This window comes from Peromyscus eremicus, chromosome 8b (assembly GCF_949786415.1).
Source record: "Peromyscus eremicus chromosome 8b, PerEre_H2_v1, whole genome shotgun sequence".
Taxonomy (NCBI): Eukaryota; Metazoa; Chordata; class Mammalia; order Rodentia; family Cricetidae; genus Peromyscus; species Peromyscus eremicus.
Genome location: NC_081424.1, coordinates 251,143 through 268,893, shown reverse-complemented (window position 1 = coordinate 268,893; position 17,751 = coordinate 251,143).

Here is a 17,751-nt window from a genome sequence, read left to right as displayed (position 1 = left end):
AAGAGTGTACTTTTCTCAAAAGAAGAGTGTGTTTTTTTAAGGTGAGCTAGTGTTTGTTTCCCATTTATAATCAGAATTGAATCATATGCAGTTTCTGGTCCTACTATCAAGAGTTGTTTTCTTGTAAAGAATGTCACTATTGTGCTCCCATTGCCACACACAGTTCAAATAGCACTCACATATGTTCCCATCAAGCACAGTGTATTGGACTCAAGAGAAACTACTCTTCTAGGCAGTTTCCTCAGCACAGTTGAACAAGATATGGCCCGTGTGTAAGAAGCACAGTACTTTTATTCTGCACAACCTCACTCTTCAGGCCCTATAGAAAACACAGTAGAGTAGAAGAGTGCTCTTTATTCAAAAGCAGAGTGTGTTTCTTGTAAGGTGGGGTAGTGTTTGTTTGTTTGTTTCCCATTCATAAAAGGAGTTGAATCACACAATTTCTCATCCTATGAGCAAGAGTTGTTTTCTTGTAAGGAAAGTAACTATTGTGCTAACTTTGCCATACAGTGCAACAGCACTCGCGTCTGTTCCCAGCAAGTAGTGTATTGGACTGAGTGTGTTTCTTGTAAGGAGAGCTTGTGTTTGTTTCCCATTCATAAACGGAGTTGAATCACATGCAGTTTCTGTTCCTACGAGCAAGAGTTCTTTTCTGGTATGTAAAGACACTATTGTGCTCCCTTTGACATACTCAGTGCAAATATCACTCGTGTCTGTTCCCAGCAAGTGCAGTGTATTGTACTGAAGAGAATCTACTGTTCTTGTCAGTTTCTTAAGCAGAGTGGGAAGAGATATGGCTCGTGTGTAGAAAGCACAGTTCTTTTGTTTTGTGCAAGCTCAGTGTTCTGGCACTATAGGAAACACAGTAGAGTAGAAGAATGCTCTTTTTTCAAAAGCAGAGTGTGTTTCTTGTAAGGAGAGCTAGTGCTTGTTTCCCAAGCAAAAACAGAGTTGAACCACATGCATTAAATGGTCCTATGAGCAAAAGTTGTTTTTTGGTAAGGAAAGTCACAATTGCACTCCCTTAGCAATATACAAGCTCACTCTTCTGGCCGTATAGGAAACAAAGTAGAGTAGAAGAGTGCTCTTTTCTCAAAAGCAGAGTGTGTTTCTTGTAAGGCGAGCTAGTGTTTTTTTTCCCATTCATAAACGGCGTTGAATCCCATGCAGTTTCTGGTCCTACCATCAAGAGTTGTTTTCTCATAAGGAAAGTCACTATTGCACTCCTATATCCATGCACAGTGCAAATAGCTCTTGCGTCAGTTCCCAGCAATTACAGTGTATTGGACTGTAGAGAAGCTACAGTACTTGTCAGTTTCCAAAGAAGAGTTGAACTAGATATGGCCCGTGTATGTAGGAAGCAGAGTTCTTTGTTCTGAGCAAGCTCACTGTTCTGGCCCTATAGGAAAAACAGTAGAGTGGAAGAGTGCTCCTTTCTCAAATGCAGAGTGCATTTCTTGTTAGGCCAGATAGTATTAATTTGCCATTCGTAAACGGATTTGAATCACATTCAGTTTCTGGTCCTATGAGCAAGAGTTGTATTCTAGTAAGGAAAGTCATTATTGCGCTCCCGTGGACATACACAGTGCAAATAGCACTTGCGTCTGTTCCCAGCAAGTACAGTGTATTGGACTGAAGAGAAGCCACTGTTCTTGACAGTTTCCTGAGCAGAGTTGAACTAGATAAGCCCCTAAGTGAAGGAAGCACAGTTCTTTTGTTCTGAGCTAGCTCACTGTTCTGGCCTCATGGGAAACACAGTAGAGTAGAAGAGTGTTCTTTTCTCAAAAGCATAGTGTGTTTCTTGTAAGACGAGCTAGTGTTTGTTTTCCATTCATAAACGGAGTTGAATCACATGTATTTTTTGTTCCTTCGAGCAAGAGTTGTTTTCTGGTAAGGAAAGTCACTATTGTGCTCCCATTGCCATACACAGTCAAATAGCACTCGCATCTGTTACCAGCAAGTACAGTGTATTTGACTTAGCAGAATCTACTGTTCTTGTCAGTTTATGTACACACATGTTCTTGTCATTGCCGTACACACTGCAAATATCACTTGCTTTTTTTCCCAGCAAGTAAAATGTATTGGACAGAAGAGAAGCTACTGTTCTTGTCAGTTTCCTAAGCAGAGTTGAACTTGATATGGCCCGTGTACTGTCAAGCACATATGATTTTTTCTGAGCAAGCCCACTATTCTGTCCCTATAGAAAACAGTGTAGACTAGAAGAGTGCTCTATTCTCAAAAAAAGAGTGCGTTACTCGTAAGGTGAGCTAGGGTTTGTTTCCCATTCATAAACCTAGTTGAATCACATGCAGTTCCTGGTCCTACAAGCAAGAGTTGTTTTCTAATAAGCAAAGTCGCTATTACGCTCCCATTGCCATACACAGTGCAAATAGCACTCACTTCTGTTCCCAGCAAGTACAGTGTATTGACTAAAGCGAAGCTACTGTTCTTGTCAGTTTCCTAAGCAGAGTTGAACTAGATATGGCCCGTGTGTTGGAGCTAGTGTTTGTTTCCCAGTCACAAACAGAGTTGAATCACATGCAGTTTCTAATCCTACAAGCAAGAGTTGTTTTCTGGTATGAAAAATCACTATTGCGCTCCCATTGTCATTTACAGTGCATACTGCCCTCGCGACTGTTCCCAGCAAGTACAGTGTAATGGACTGAACAGAAGCTACTGTTCTTTCACTTTCCTGAGAAGAGTTGAACTAGACATGGCCCATTTTTTGTGGAAAGCTCAGTTCTTTTGTTCTGAGCAAGCTCACTCTTCTGCCCCTATAAGAAACACAGTAGAGTAGAAGAGTAAACTTTTTTCAAAAGCAGATTGTGTTTCTTGTAAGGTCAACTAGTGTTCCTTTTCCATTCATAAACTGAGTTGAATCACATGCAGTTTCTGTTCCTACGACAAGAGATGTTTTCTGAAAAGGAAAGTCACTATTGAACTCTTATTGCCATACACAGAGCAAATATCACTCGCGTCTGTTCACAGCAAGTACAGTGTATTGGACTGAAGAGAAGCTACTGTTTTTGTCAGTTCCCTAAGCACAGTTGGAACAGATATGGCCCGTGATTGTAGGAAGCAGAGTTCTTTTGTTCTGAGCAAGCTCACTGTTCTGGCCATTTAGGAAACACTGTAGAATAGAAGAATGTTCTTTTCTCAAAGGCAGACTGTGTTTCTTGTAAGGCGAGCTAGGGTTAGTTTCCTATTCATAAACAGAGTTGAATCACATTCACTTTCTGGACCTATGTGCAAGAGTTGTTTTCTGGTAAGGAAAGTCACTATTGTGTTCCCATTGACATATACAGTGCAAATAGCACTCTCATTTGTTCCCAGCAAGTACAGTGTACTGGACTGAAGAGAAGCTACTGTTTTTGTCAGTTTTAAGGAGAGTTGAAATATATATGGCCGGTGTGTGAAGGAAGCACAATTTTTTAGTTTTGAGCAAGCTCATTGTAATGGCCTCATAGGAAACATAGTAGAGTAGATGAGTACTCTTTTCTCAAAAGCAGAGTGTGTTTCTTGTAAGGTGATCTAGAGTTTGTTTCCAATTCATAAACAGAGTTGAATCACATGTAGTTTTTGGTCCTATGAGTAAGAGTTGTTTTCTGGTATGAAAAATCACTTTTGTGCTCCGAATGCCATACCCAGCGCAAATAGCACTTGTGGCTGTTTCCAGCAAGTACAGTGCATTGGACTGAAGAGAAGCTACTGTTCTTGTCATTTTTCTAAGCATAGTTGAACTAGATATTTCCCATGTGTTTTGGAAGCACAGTTCATTTGTTCTGTGCAAGCTCACTCTTCTGGCACTACAGGAAACACAGTAGAGTAGAAGAATGCTCTTTTCTCAAAAGCAGAGTGTGTTTCTTGTAAGGCAAACTAGTGTTTGTTTCCCATTCACAAAGAGAGTTCAATCACATGCAGTTTCTGTTCCTTCGTGTAAGAGTTGTTTTAGTTAAGGAAAGTCACTATTGCGCTCCCATTGACTTAAAATGCATACTGCCCTCATGTCTGTTCCCAGCAAGTACGGTGTATTGGACTGAAGAGAAGCTACTCTTCTTGTCACTTTCCTAAGCAGAGTTGAACTTGATATTTCCCATGTGAGTAGAACCACAGTTCTTTTGTTTGGAGCAATCTTACTCTTCTGGCCCTATAGGAAACACAGTAGAGCAGAAGAGTGCTCTTTTCCCAAAAGCAAAGTGTGTTTCTTGTAAGGCGAGCTAGTGTTTGTTTCCCATTCATAAACAGAGTTGAATCACATGCAGTTTCTAATCCTATGAGTAAGAGTTGTTTTCTGGTAATGAAAGTCACCCTTGTGCTCCTTTGCCCCACACAGTGCAAATAGCACTCGAGTCTCTTCCCAGCAAGTACAGTGTATTGGACTGAAAGGAAGCTGTTGTTCTTGTCAGATACCTAAGCAGAGTTGAACTTGATATGGCCCATGTGTGGTGGAAGCACAGTTCTTTTGTTCTGATCAAGCTCACTCTTCTGGCCCTATAGGAAACACAGTAGAGTAGAAGAGGGCTGTTTTCTCAAAAGAAGAGTGTGTCTTGTAAGGCGAGCTAGTGTTTGTTTCCCATTCATAAACTGAGTTGAATCACATGCAGTTTCTTATCCTACCAGCAAGAGTTGTTTTCTGGTAATGAAAGTCACTATTGCGCTCCCATTGCCATATGCAGTGTATATAGTTCTCGCGTCTGTTCTCATCAAGTACAGTGTATTGGACTGAAGAGAATCTACTGTTCTTGTCAGTTTACTAAGCAGAGTTGAACTAGATATGGCCCGTGTGTGCAGGAAACATAGTTCTTTGTATGAATAAGCTCACTCTTCTGGCCTAGAGGATACAGAATAGAGTAGAAGAGTTCTCTTTTCTCAAAAGCAGTGTGTTTCTTGTTAGGCGAGCTAGCGTTTGTTTCCAATTCCTAAGCGGAGTTGAATCACATGAAGTTTCTGGTCCTCAGAGCAAGAGTTGTTTTTTCATAAGGAAAGTCACTATTGCGCCCCCTTTGCCATACACAGTGCAAATAGCACTTACGTCTGTTCCCAGAAAGTACAGTGATTTGGACTGAAGAGAAGCTCCTGTGCTTGTCAGTTTCCTAAGCAGAGTTGAACTATATAAGGCAAGTGTGTGTAGGAAGCAAAGTTCTTTTGTTCCGAGCAAGCTCACTCTTCTGGCACTACAGGAAACACAGTAGAGTAAGAGAGTGCTCTTTTCTCAAAAGCAGAGTGTGTTTCTTGTAAGGCGAGCTAGTGTTTGTTTCCCATTCATAAATGGAGTTGAATCCTACGAGCAAGAGTTTTTTTCTGGTTAAGGAAATTCATTATTGTGCTCTCATTGCCATACACAGTGCAGATAGCTTTTTCATCTGTTCCCAGCAGGTACACTGTATTGGACTGAAGAGAAGCTACTGTTCATGTCAATTTCCTAAGCCGAGTTGAACTAGATATGGCCCATGTGTGTAGGAAGTACAGTTCTTTTGCTCTGATCAATCTAACAATTCTGGCCGTATGGAAACACAGTAGAGTAGAAGAGTGCTCTTTTCTCAAAAGCAGAGTGTATTTCTTGTAAGGGGAACTAGTGTTGTTTCCCACTGATAAACGGAGTTGAATCACGTGCAATTTCTGGTCCTATGATTAAGAGTTGTTTTCTTGTAGGGAAAGTCACTATTGTGCTCCATTGCCATACACAGTGCAAATAGCACTCACGCCCATTCCTAGCAAGTACAGTGGATTGGAATGAAGAGAAGCTACTGTTTATGTCAGTTTCCTAAGCAGAGTTGAACTAGATATGGCCTGTGTGTTGATGATGCACAGTTCTTTTTTTCGGAGCACCTAACTCTTCTGGCCCTATAAGAAACACAGTAGAGTACAAGAGTGCTCTTTTCTCAAAAGCAGAGTATGTTTCTTGTAAGGTGATCTAGTGTTTGTTTCCAATTCATAAACGGAGTTGAATCACATGTAGTTTTTGGTCCTAAGAGCAAGAGTTGTTTTCTGGTATGGAAAGTCACTATTGTGCTCCCATTGCCATACACAGTGCAAATAGCACTCGCGTCTGTTCCCAGCAAATACAGTGTATTTCACTGAGAGGATGATATTGTTCTTGTCAGATACCTAAACAGAGTTGAACTTGATATTGCCCTTGTTTTGTGGAAGCACAGTTTTTTGTTTTGAGCAAGCTCACTCTTCTGGCCCTATAGGAAACACAGTAGAGGAGAAGAGTGCTGTTTTCTCAAAAGAAGAGTGTGATTCTTGTAAGACGAGCTAGTGTTTTTTTCCCATTCATAAACGGAGTTGAATCACATGCAGTTTCTGGTCCTACCAGCAAGAGTTGTTTTCTGGTAAAGAAAGTCAATATTGAGCTCCCCTTGCCATACACAGTGCAAATAGCACTCGAATCTGTTCCCAGCAAGTACTGTGTATTGAACTGAAGAGAAGCTACTGTTCTTGTCAGTTTCCTAAGCAGATTTGAACTAGATATGGCCCGTGTGTCGAGGAAGCACAGTTCTTTTGTTCTGATCAAGCTCACTGTTCTGGCCCTATAGAAACATAGTAGAGCAAAAGAGTGCTCTTTCCTCAAAAGCAGAGTATGTTTCTTTAAAGGCAAGCTATTGTTTGTTTCCCAGTCATAAATGGCGTTGAATTACATGCAGTTTCTGTTCCTACCAGCAAGAGTTGTTTTCTGGTAAAGAAAGTCACTATGGTGCTCCCTTAGGGATACACAGTGAAAATAGCACTCATGTCTGTTCCCAGCAAGTACAGTGTATTGGACTGAAGAGAAGCTACTGTTTCTGTCAATTCTTAAGCAGAGCTGAACTAGATATGGCCCATGTGTGTACGAAGCACCATTCTTTTATTTGAACAAGCTCACTATTCTGGCACTATGGGAAACACAACAGAGTAGAAGAGTGCTCTTTTCTAAAAAGCAGAGTGTTTTTCTTGTAAGGCGAGCAAGTGACTGTTTCCCATAAATAAACGGAGTTGAATCCCATTAAGTTTCTTTTCCTACGAGCAAGAGGTGTTTTCTTGTTAGGAAAGAAACTATTGTACTCCCATTGCCAAACACATTGCAAATAGCACACGCATCTGTACCCAGCAAGTACAGTGTATTGGACTGAAGTGAACCTACTGTTCTTGTCAGTTTTTTAAGCAGTGTTGAAATAGATATGGCCGGTGTGTAGGAAGCACAGTTATTTTGTTCTGAGCAAAATCACTGTTCTGGAAGGACAGGAAACAGAGTACATTAAAAGAGTGCTGTTTTTTCAAAAGCAGAATGTGTTTTTTGTAAGGCGTGGTAGTGTTTGTTTCCCATTCATAAATGGAGTTGAATCACATGCAGTTTATGGTCCTAAGAGCCAGAGTTTTTTTCTGGTAAGGAATATAACTATTTCGCTCCCAATGCCATATACAGTGCAAATAACACTCGCGTCTGTTCTCAGCAAGTACAGTGAATTGGACAAAAGAGAAGCTACTGTTCTTGTCAGTTCCTAAGCAGAGTTGGACTAGATATGCCCCGGGTTTGTATAAAGCACAGTTCTTTTGTTCTGAGCAATCTCATTATTCTGGCCCTATAGGAAAAACTATAGAATAGAAGAGTGCTCTTTTCTCAAAAGCAGAGTGTGTTTCTTTTAAGGCGAGCTAGTGTTTCTCTCCCATTAATAAATGGAGTTGAATCACATGCAGTTTCTGGTCCTATGACCAAGAGTTGTTTTCTGGTAAAGAAAGTCACTATTGCGCTCCCATTGCCATACAAAGTGCAAATAGCACTTGCGTCTGTTCCCAGCAAGTAATGTGTACTTCACTGAAGAGAAGCTACTGTTCATGTCATTTTCCTAAGAAGAGTTGAACTAGATATAACCCATGTGTAGGAAGCACAGTTATTTTGTTCTGAGAAAGCTCACTCTTTAGGCCCTACAAGAAACAGAGCAGAGTAGATGAGTGCTCTTTTCTCAAAAGCAGAGTTTGTTTCTTTCTAGGCGAGCTAGTGTTTGTTTCCCATTCATAAACGCAGTTGAATCACAGGCAGGTTCTGGTCCTAAGAGCAAAAGTTGTTTTCTAGTAAGATAAGTCACTATTGCATTCCCGTGGCCACACACAGTGCAAATAGCACTCACGTCTGTTCCAAACAAGTACTGTGTACTAGACTGAAGAGAAGATACTGTTCTTGTCATTTTCCTAAGCAGAGTTGAACTAGATATGGCCCATGTGTGTAGGAAGCACACTTCTTTTATAATGAGCAAGCTCACTGTTCTGGCACTGTAGGAAATACAGTAGAGTAGATGAGTGCTCTTTTCTCAAAACCAGAGTGTGTTTCTCATAAGGCGACCTAGTGTTTGTTTCCCATTCATAAACAGAGTTGAATAACATGCAGTTTCTGGTCCTATGAGCAAGAGTTATTTTTTGGTAAGGAAAATCACAATTGCGCTCCCTTTGCCATACACTGTGCAAAGAGCACTCGTGTCTGTACCCAGCAAATACAGTGTATTGGACTGAAGAGAATCTACTGTTTATGTCAGTTTCGTAAGCAGAGTTGAACTAGATATGGCCCGTGTGTGGGAAGCACAGTTCATTTGTTCTGCACAAGATCAATCTTCTGGCCCTATCAGAAACACAGTAGAGTAGAAGAGTGTTGTTTTATCAAAAACAGAGTGTGTTTCATTTAAGACGAGCTAGTGTTTGTTTTCCATTCATAAACGGAGGTGAATCACATGAAGTTTGTGGTCCTACGAGCAAGAGTTGTTTTTTGGTAAGGAAAGTCACTATTTAGCTCCCATTGCCATACACAATGCAAATATTTCTCACATCTGTTCGCATCAAGTACAGTGTATTGGACTGAATAGAAGCTATTGTTTTTGTCATTTCCTAAGCAGAGTTGAACTAGATATAACCCGTGTGTAGGAAGCACAGTTCTTTGGTTCTGAGCAAGCTCACATTTCTGGCCCTACAGGAAACAGAGTAGAGTAGATGAGTGCCCTTTTCTCAAAAGCAGAGTTTGTTTCTTGTAAGGCAAGCTAGTGCTTGTTTCCCATTCATAAAGGGAGATGAATCACATGCACTTTCTTGCCCTACCAGCAAGAGTTGTTTTCTGGTAAGAAAGTCACTATTGCGCTCCAATTGCCATACATAGTGCAAATAGCACTTGTGTCTGTTCCCAGCAAGTACAGTGTACTGGACTGAATAGAAGCTATTGTTTTTGTCAGTTTTTTAAGCAGAGTTGAATTAGATATAGCCTGTGTTTAGGAAGTACAGTTTTTTTGTTCTGAGCAAACTCACTGTTCTGGCCCTACAGGAAACAGAGTAGAGAAGAAGAGTGCTCTTTTCTCAAAAGCACAGTGTGTTTCTTATAAGGCGAGATAGTGTTTGTTTCCCATTGATAAACATAGATGAATCACATACAGTTTCTGGTCCTACCAGCAAGAGTTGTATTCTGGCAAGGAAAGTCACTATTGTGCTACCATTCCCATGCACAGTGTAAATTGCATTCTCTTCTGTTCCCAGCAATTACAGTGCATTGGACTGAAGAGAAGCTACTGTTCTTGTCACTTTTCTAAGCAGAGTTGTACTAGATATGTCTCGTGTGTGTTGGAAGCACAGTTCTTTTGTTCAGAGCAAGCTTACTATTCTGTCCCTATAGGAACACAGTAGAGTAGAACAGTGCTCTTTTCCCAAAATCAGAGTGTGTTTCTTGTAAGGCAAGCTAATGTTTGTTTCTCTTTCATAAACGGAGTTGTATCACATGCAGTTTCTGGTCTCACAGGCAAGAGTTGTTTTCTGGTAATGAAAGTAACTTTTGCTCTCCTATTGCCATATACAGTGCAAATAGCACTCGGGTCAGTTCCCAGCAAGTACAGTGTATTGGACTGAATAGAAGCTACTGTACTTATCAGTTTCCTAAGCAGAGTTAAACTAGGTATGGCAAGAGTGTGGCAAGCAGAGTTCCTTGGTTCTGAGTATGCTCACTGTTCTGGCCCCACAGGAAATAGAGTAGAGTAGAAGAGTGCTCTTTTCTCAAAAGCAGAGTGTGTTTCTTGTAAGGCGAGCTAGCATTTCTTTTCCATTCATTAACTGAGGTGAATCACATGCAGTTTCTGTTCCTACGAAATAGCATTGTTTTCTGGTAAGGAAAATCACTATTTTGCTCCCAATGCCACACACAGTGCAAATAGCACTCGTGTCTGTTCCCAGCACATACAGTGTATTAGACTGAAGAGAATCTACTGTTCTTGTCAGTTTCCTAAGCAGAGTTGAACTAGATATCGCCCGTTTGTGTAGGAAGCACAGTTCTTTTGTTCTGAGCAAGCACATTCTTCTGGCCTTATAGGAAACACAGTAGAGTAGAAGTGTGCTCTTTTCTGATAATCAGAGTGTGTTTCTTGTAAGGCTAGCTAGTGTTTGTTTCCCATTCATAAACGGAGTTGAATCACATGCTGTTTCTGGTCCTACGAGCAAGAGTTGTTTTCTGGTAAGGAAAGTCACTATTGTGCTCCCATTGCCATGCACAGTACAAATAGGCCTCTCGTCTGTTTCCAGGAAGTACAGTGTATTGGAATGAAGAGAAGTTATTGTTCTTGTCAGTTTCTTAAGCAGAGTTGAAGTAGATATGGCTCATGTGTGTAGGAAGCACAATTCTTTTATTCTGAACAAGCTTACTGTTCTGTCCCTGTAGGAAACTCAGTAGAGTAGAAGATGCTCTTTTCTCAAAAGCAGAGTGTGTTTCCTGTAAGGAGAGCTAGTGTTTTTTTCTCATTCATAATGGGCATTGAATCACATGCAGTTTCTGGTCCTACGAGCAAGAGTTGTTTTCTGGTAAGGAAAGTCACTATTGCTCTCCCATTTTGATACATAGTGCAAATAGCACTTGCTCCTGTTCCGAGCAAATACAGTGTATTGGACTGAAGAGAAGCTACTGTTCTTGTCAGTTTCCTAAGCAGAGTTGAACTAGATATGGCCCGTGTGTGTAGGAAGCACAATTCTTTTATTCTGAACAAGCTTACTTTTCTGTCCCTGTAGGAAACACAGTAGAATAGAAGATGCTCTTTCCTCAAAAGCAGAGTGTGTTTCTTGTAAGGAGAGCTAGTGTTTTTTTCCCATTCATTATGGGCGTTGAATCACATGCAGTTTGTGGACCTACGAGCAAGAGTTGTTTTCTGGTAAGGAAAGTCACTATTGCACTCCCTTTTTGATACACAGTGCAAATAGCATGCACGTCTGTTCCCAGAAACTACAGTGTATTGGAATGAAGAGCAACTACTGTTCTTGTCAGTTTCTTAAGCAGAGCTGAACTAGATATATCCCGTGTGTGTACATAGCACAGTTCTTTTGTTCTGTGCAAGTTCACTGTTCTGGCCATATAGGAAACACAGTAGAGTAGAAGAGTGCTTTTTTATCACAAGCAGAGTGTGATTCTTGTAATTCGAGCTAGTGTTTGTTTCCCATTCATAAACAGAGTTGAATCACATGCAGTTTCTTGTCCTACAAGCTAGAGTTTTTTTCTAGTAAGAAAAGTCACTATTGTTCTCCCATTGCCATACACAGTGCAAATAGCACTTGCGTCTGTTTCTGGCATGTAGAGTGTATTAGACTGAAGAGAAGCTACTGTTCTTGTCAGTTTCCTAAGCAGAGTTGAACTATATATGGCTCGTGTGTGTAGAAAGCAACATTCTTTTATACTGAGCAAGCTCACTGTTCTGGCACTGTAGGAAACACAGTATAGAAGAAAAGTGCTCTATTCTCAAAACCAGAGTGTGTTTTTGTAAGGCAAGCTAGTGTTTGTTTCCCATTCATAATTGAAGTTGAATCACATGCATTTTCTGGTCCTACGAGCGAGAGTTTTTTTTTAGTAAGGAAAGTCACTATTGTGCTCCCATTGCCATACACAGTGCAAACAGCAGTCACGTCTTTTCCCAGCAAGTACTGTGTATTAGACTAAGAGAAGCTACTGCTCTTGTCAGTTTCCTAAGCAGAGTTTATCTAGATATGGCCTCTGTGTAGGAAGCACAGTTCTTTTGTTCTGAGCAAGCTCATTATTCTGGCCCTATAGGAAATACAGTAGAGTAGAAGAATGCTCTTTTCTAAAAACCAGGTTATGTTTCTTATAAGGCGAGATAGGGTTTTTTCCCATTCATAATCAGAGTTGAATCTCATGCATTTTATGGTTCTACAAGCAAGAGTTTTCTTCTGGTAAGAAAAGTCACTATTGTGCTCCCATTGCCATCCACAATGTAAATAGCTCTTGCGTCTGTTCCCAGCAAGTACAGTATATTGGACTGAATAGAAGCTATTGCTCTTGTCAGTTTCCTAAGCAGAGTTGAATTAGATATGGCCCGTGTGTAAGAAGCACAGATTTTTTGTTCTGAACAATCTCACTCTCCTGGCCGTACAGGAAACAGGGTAGAGTAGAAGAGTGCTCTTTTCTCAGAAGCAGAGTGTGTTTCTTGTATGGTGAACCAGTGTTTCCCATTCCTAAACAAAGTTGAAACACATAAAATTTCTGGTCCTACCAGCAAGAGTTGTTTTCTGGTAAGGAAAGTCACAATTGTGCTCCCATTTACACACACAGTACAAATACCACTCGCGTCTGTTCCCGGCAAGTACAGTGTATTGGACTGAAGAGAAGCTACTGTTCTTGTCAGTTTCCTAAGCAGAGTAGATCTAGATATGTCCCGTGTGTATAGGAAACACAGTTCTCTTTTCTGTGCAAGCTCACACTTCTGGCCTTATATCAAAATCAGTAGTGTAGAAGAGTGCTGTTTTCTCAAAAGCAGAGTATATTTCTTGTAAGATGAGCTATTGTTTGTTCCCCATTCATATATGGATTTGATCCCATGCAGTTATTTTCCTACGAGCGAGAGTTTCGTTTCTAGTAAGGAAAGTCACTTAGTGCTATCATTGCCATACACAGTAAAATAGCACTCACGTCTGTTCCCAGCAAGAACAGTGTATTGGAATGAAGAGAAGTTACTGTTCTTGTCAGTTTCCTAAGCAGAGTTGAACTAGATATGGCCCATGTGTGTAGGACGCACAGTTCTTTTGTTCTGAGCAAGGTCACTCTTCTGGCCCTTTCGAAAACACAGTAGAGTAGAAGAATGCTCTTTTCTCAAAAGCAGAGTGTTTTTCTCGTAAGTAGAGCTAGTGTTTGTTTCCCATTCATAAACGGAGTTGAATCACATGCTGTTTCATTTCCTTTGAGCAAGAGTTGTTTTGTGGTAAAGAAAGTCACTATTGTGCACCCGTTGCTATACACAGTGCAAATAGCACTCCCATCTGTTCCCATTAAGTACAGACTATTGGAGTGAATAGAAGCTATTGTACTTGTCAGTTTCCTCAGCAGAGTTGAACAAGATAAGGCTCCTGTGTAGGAAAGTACAATTCTTTTGTTCTGAGCAAGCTCACTGTTGTGGCCCTATAGGAAACACAGTATAGTAAAAGACTGCTCTTCTCTCAAAGCAGAGTGTTTTTCTCATAACTCAAGCTTGTGTTTGTTTCCCATTCATAAAAGGAGTTGAATCACACACAGTTTCTGTTCTTTACGAGTTGTTTTCTGGTATGGAAAGTCACTACTGTGCTCCCAATGACATACACAGTGCAAATAGCACTCGCGTCTGTTCCCAGCAAGTACAGTCTATTGGACTGAAAAGAAGCTACTGTTCTTGTCAGATTAATAAGCAGAGTTGAACTAGATATGGCCCGTGTGTAGGAAGCACAGTTCTTTTGCTCTGAGGTAGCTCACTTTTCTGGCCCTACAGGAAACACAGTAGAGTAGAAGTGTACTCTTTTCTCAAAAGCAGAGTGTGTTTCTTGTAAGGCGAACTAGTGTTTGTTTCCCAGTCATAAACGCAGTTCTATCACATGCAGATTCTGGTCTTATGAGTAAGAGTTGTGTTCTGGTAAGGAAAGTCACTATTGTGCTCCCATTGCCATACACAGTGCAAATAGCACTCGTGTCTGTTCCCAGCAAGTACAGTGTATTAGACTGAAGAGAAGCTACTGTTCTTGTCAGTTTCCTAAGCAGAGTTGAACTAGATATGGCCCATGTATGTAGGAAGCACAGTTCTTTGTTCGGAGCAAGCTCACTCTTCTTAGCCTGTGGGAAACCCATCAGAGTAGAAGTGTACTCTTTTCTCCAAAGCAGAGTGTGTTTCTTCTAATGCAAGCTAGTGTTTGTTTCCCATTCATAAACAGAGTTGAATCACATTCTGTTTCTTGTCCACGAGCAAGAGTTGTTTTCTGGTAAGAAGAGTCACTATTGGGCGCCCATTGCCATACACAGTGCATATAGCACTCGCATCTGTTTCCCTTAAGTACAGTGTATTGGACTGAATAGAAGCTATTGTTCTTGTCATTTTCCTCTGCAGAGTTGAACAACATGAGGCTCGTGTGTAGAAAAGTACAGTTCTTTTGTTCTGATCAAGCTCACTGTTGTGAACCTATAGGAAACACACTAGAGTAAAAGAGTGCTCTTTTCTAAAAAGCATAGTGTGTTTCTTGTAAGTTGAGCTTGTGTTTTTTTCCTATTCATAAACGGAGTTGAATCATAAGGCAGTATGGCCCTACAAGCAAGACTTGTTTTCTTGTAAGGAAAGTCACTATTGTGCTCCCATTGCCATACACAGTGCAAATAGCACTCGCATCTCTTCCCAACAAGTGCAGTGTATTAGACTGAAGAGAAGCTACTGTTGTTGTCAGTTTCCTAAGCAGAGTTGAACTAGATATGGCCCGTGTGTGTAGGAAGCACAGTTCTTATGTTCTCAGCAAACTCACTCGCCTGACCCTATAAGACACAGTAGAGTAGAACAGTGCTCTTTTCTCAAAAGCAGAGTGTGTTTTTTGAAAGTCGAGCTAGTGTTTGTTTCCCATTCATAAATGGAGTTGAATCACATCCAGTTTCTGGTCCTAGGAACAAGAGTTGTTTTCTGGTAAGGAAAGTCATTCTTGTGCTCCAATTGCCATACACAGTGCAAATAGCACTCTCGTCTGTTCCCAGCAGGTACAGTGTATTAGACTGAAGAGAAGTTACTGTTCTTGTCAGTTTCCTAAGCAGAGTTGAACTAGATATGACCCCTGTGTGTAGGAAGCACAGTTCTTTTGTTGTGAGCAAGCTCACTATTCTGGCCCTATGGGAAACACAGTTGAGTAGAAGATAGCTCTTTTCTCAAAAGCAGAGTGTGTTTCTTGTAAGGTGAGCTAGTGTTTGTTCCCATTCTTAAACGGAGTTGAATCAAATGCAGTTCCTGTTCCTATGTCAGGAGTTGTTTTCTGGTAAGGAAAGTCAGTATTGTGTCCCCATTGCCATACTAAGTGAAAATAGTACTCGGGTATGTTCACAGCAAGTACAGTATATTGGACTGAAGAGAAGATACAATTCTTGTCAGTTTCCTCAGCAGATTTGAACTAGATATGGCCCTTGTGCATAGGAAGCCCAATTTTTGATCTGAGCAAGCTCACTCTTCTGGCCCTATAGGAAACACAGTAGAGAAGAAGAGTGCTCTTTTCTCAAAAGCAGAGTGTGTTTCTTGTAAGGAGAGCTAGTGCTGGTTTCCCAAGCATAAATGTAGTTGAATCATATGCAGTTTCTGGTCCTATGTGCAAGAGTTTTTTCTGGTAAGGAAAGTCACTATTGTGTTCCCATTGCCATAGAGAGTGTAAATAGCACTCGCGACTGTTCCCAGAAAGTACAGTGTATTGGAATTAAGAGAAGCTACTGTTCTTGTCAATTTCCTAAGCAGAGTTGAACTAGACATGTCACGTGAGTTTAGAAAACACAGTTCTTTTGTTCTGAGGAAGTTCACTGTTCTTGCACTCTAGGAAGCACAGTAGAGTAGAAAAGTACTCATTTCTCAAAAGGAGAGTGTTTTTCTCAAAACTCGAGCTATTGTTTGTATCCCATTCATAAAAGGAGTTGAATCACACAGAGTTACTGGTCCTTATGAGCAAGAGTTGTTTTCTGGTAAGGAAAGTCACTATTGTGCTCCCAATGATATACACAGTGCAAATAGCACTCGCGTCTGTTCCCAGCAAGTACAGTCTATTGGACTGAAGAGAAGCTCCTGTTTTTGTCAGTTTCCTCAGCAGAGTTGTACTAGATATGGCCCGTGTGTGTAGGAAGCCCAATTTTTGTTGTGAGCAAGCTCATTTTTCTGGCCCTGTAGAAAACACATCTGAGTAGATGTGTGCTCTTTTCTCAAAAGCAGAGTGTATTTCTTGTAAGATGAGCTAGAGTTTGTTTCCCATGCTTACACAGAGATGAATCGCATGCAGTTTCTGGTCCTATGTACAAGAGTTGTTTTTTTGTAAGGAAAGTCACTATTGTGCTCCCATTGCCAAACACAGTGCAAATACCACTCTTGTGTGTTCCCAGCAATTACAGTGTATTGAACTGAAGAGAAGTACTGGTCTTGTCAGTTTCCTAAGCAGAGTTGAACAGATATGGCCCATGTGTGTAGGAAGCACAGTTCTTTTGTTCTGAGCAAGCTCACTGTTCTGGCCTTATAGGAATCACAGTAGAGTAGAAGGTGCTCTTTTCTCAGCACAGTTTTTTTATTTGAGCAAGCTAACTATTCTGGCCCTATAAGAAACAGAGTAGAGTAGAAGAGTGCTCTTTCCTCAAAAGAAGAGTGTGTTTCTTGTAAGGCGAGCAGTGTTTGTTTCCCATTCATAAATGGAGTTGAATCACTTGCAGTATATGGTCCTACGAGAAAGAGTTGTTCTTTGGTAAGGAAAGCCACTATTCGCTCCCTTTGCCATACACAGTGCAAATAGCACTCACTTCTGTTCCCAGGAAGAACAGTGTATTGGACTGAAAAGAAGCTATTGTTCTTGTCAGTTTCCTCAGCAGGGTTGACCAAGATATGGCCCGTGTTTGTAGGAAGGACAGTGCTTTTGTTCTGAGCAAGCTCACTCTTCTGGCCCTATAGGAAACAGAATAGAATATAAGAGAGGTCTCTTCTCAAAAGCATGGTGTGTTTATTGTAAGACGCGCTAGTGTTGGTTTCCCAATCATAAACCGGGTTGAATCACATGCAGTTTCTGTTCCTACAAGCAAGAGTTGTTTTCTGGTAAAGAAAGTAACTATTGTGCTCCCATTGACATACACAGTACAAATAGCACTCGCGTCTGTTCACAGCAAGTACAGTGTATTTTACTGAAGACAAGCTACTGTTCTTGTCAGTTTCCTAAGCAGAGTTGAACTAGATATGGCCCGTGTGTGTAGGATGCACAGTACTTTTGTTCTGAGCAAGCTTACACTTCTGGCTCTATAGGAAACACAGTAAAGTAAAAGAGTGCTCTTTTCTCAAAAGGAGAGTATGTTTCTTAAGGTGAGCTAGTGTTTGTTTCCCATTCATAAACGGAGTTGAATCACATGCAGTTTCTGGTCCTACAAGCAAGAGCTGTTTTCTGGTAAGGAAAGTCAGTATTGCGCTCCCATTGCCATACACTGTGCAAATAGACCTCGCGTATGTTCCCAGCAAGTACAGTGTATTGGACTGAAGAGAAGCTACTGTTCTTGTCAGTTTCCTCAGCAGGGTTGAACAAGTTATGGCCTGTGAGTGTAGGATGCACAGTTCTTTTGTTTGAGCAAGCTCACTATTCTGGCCTTATAAGAAGCACAGTAGAGTAGAAGAGTGCTCTTTTCTCAAAAGCAGAGTATGTTTCTTAAGGCGAGCTAGTGCTTGTTTCTCATTCATAAACGGAGTTGAATCACATGCAGTTTCTGGTCCTACAAGCAAGAGTTGTTTTATGGTTAAGAAAGTCACTATT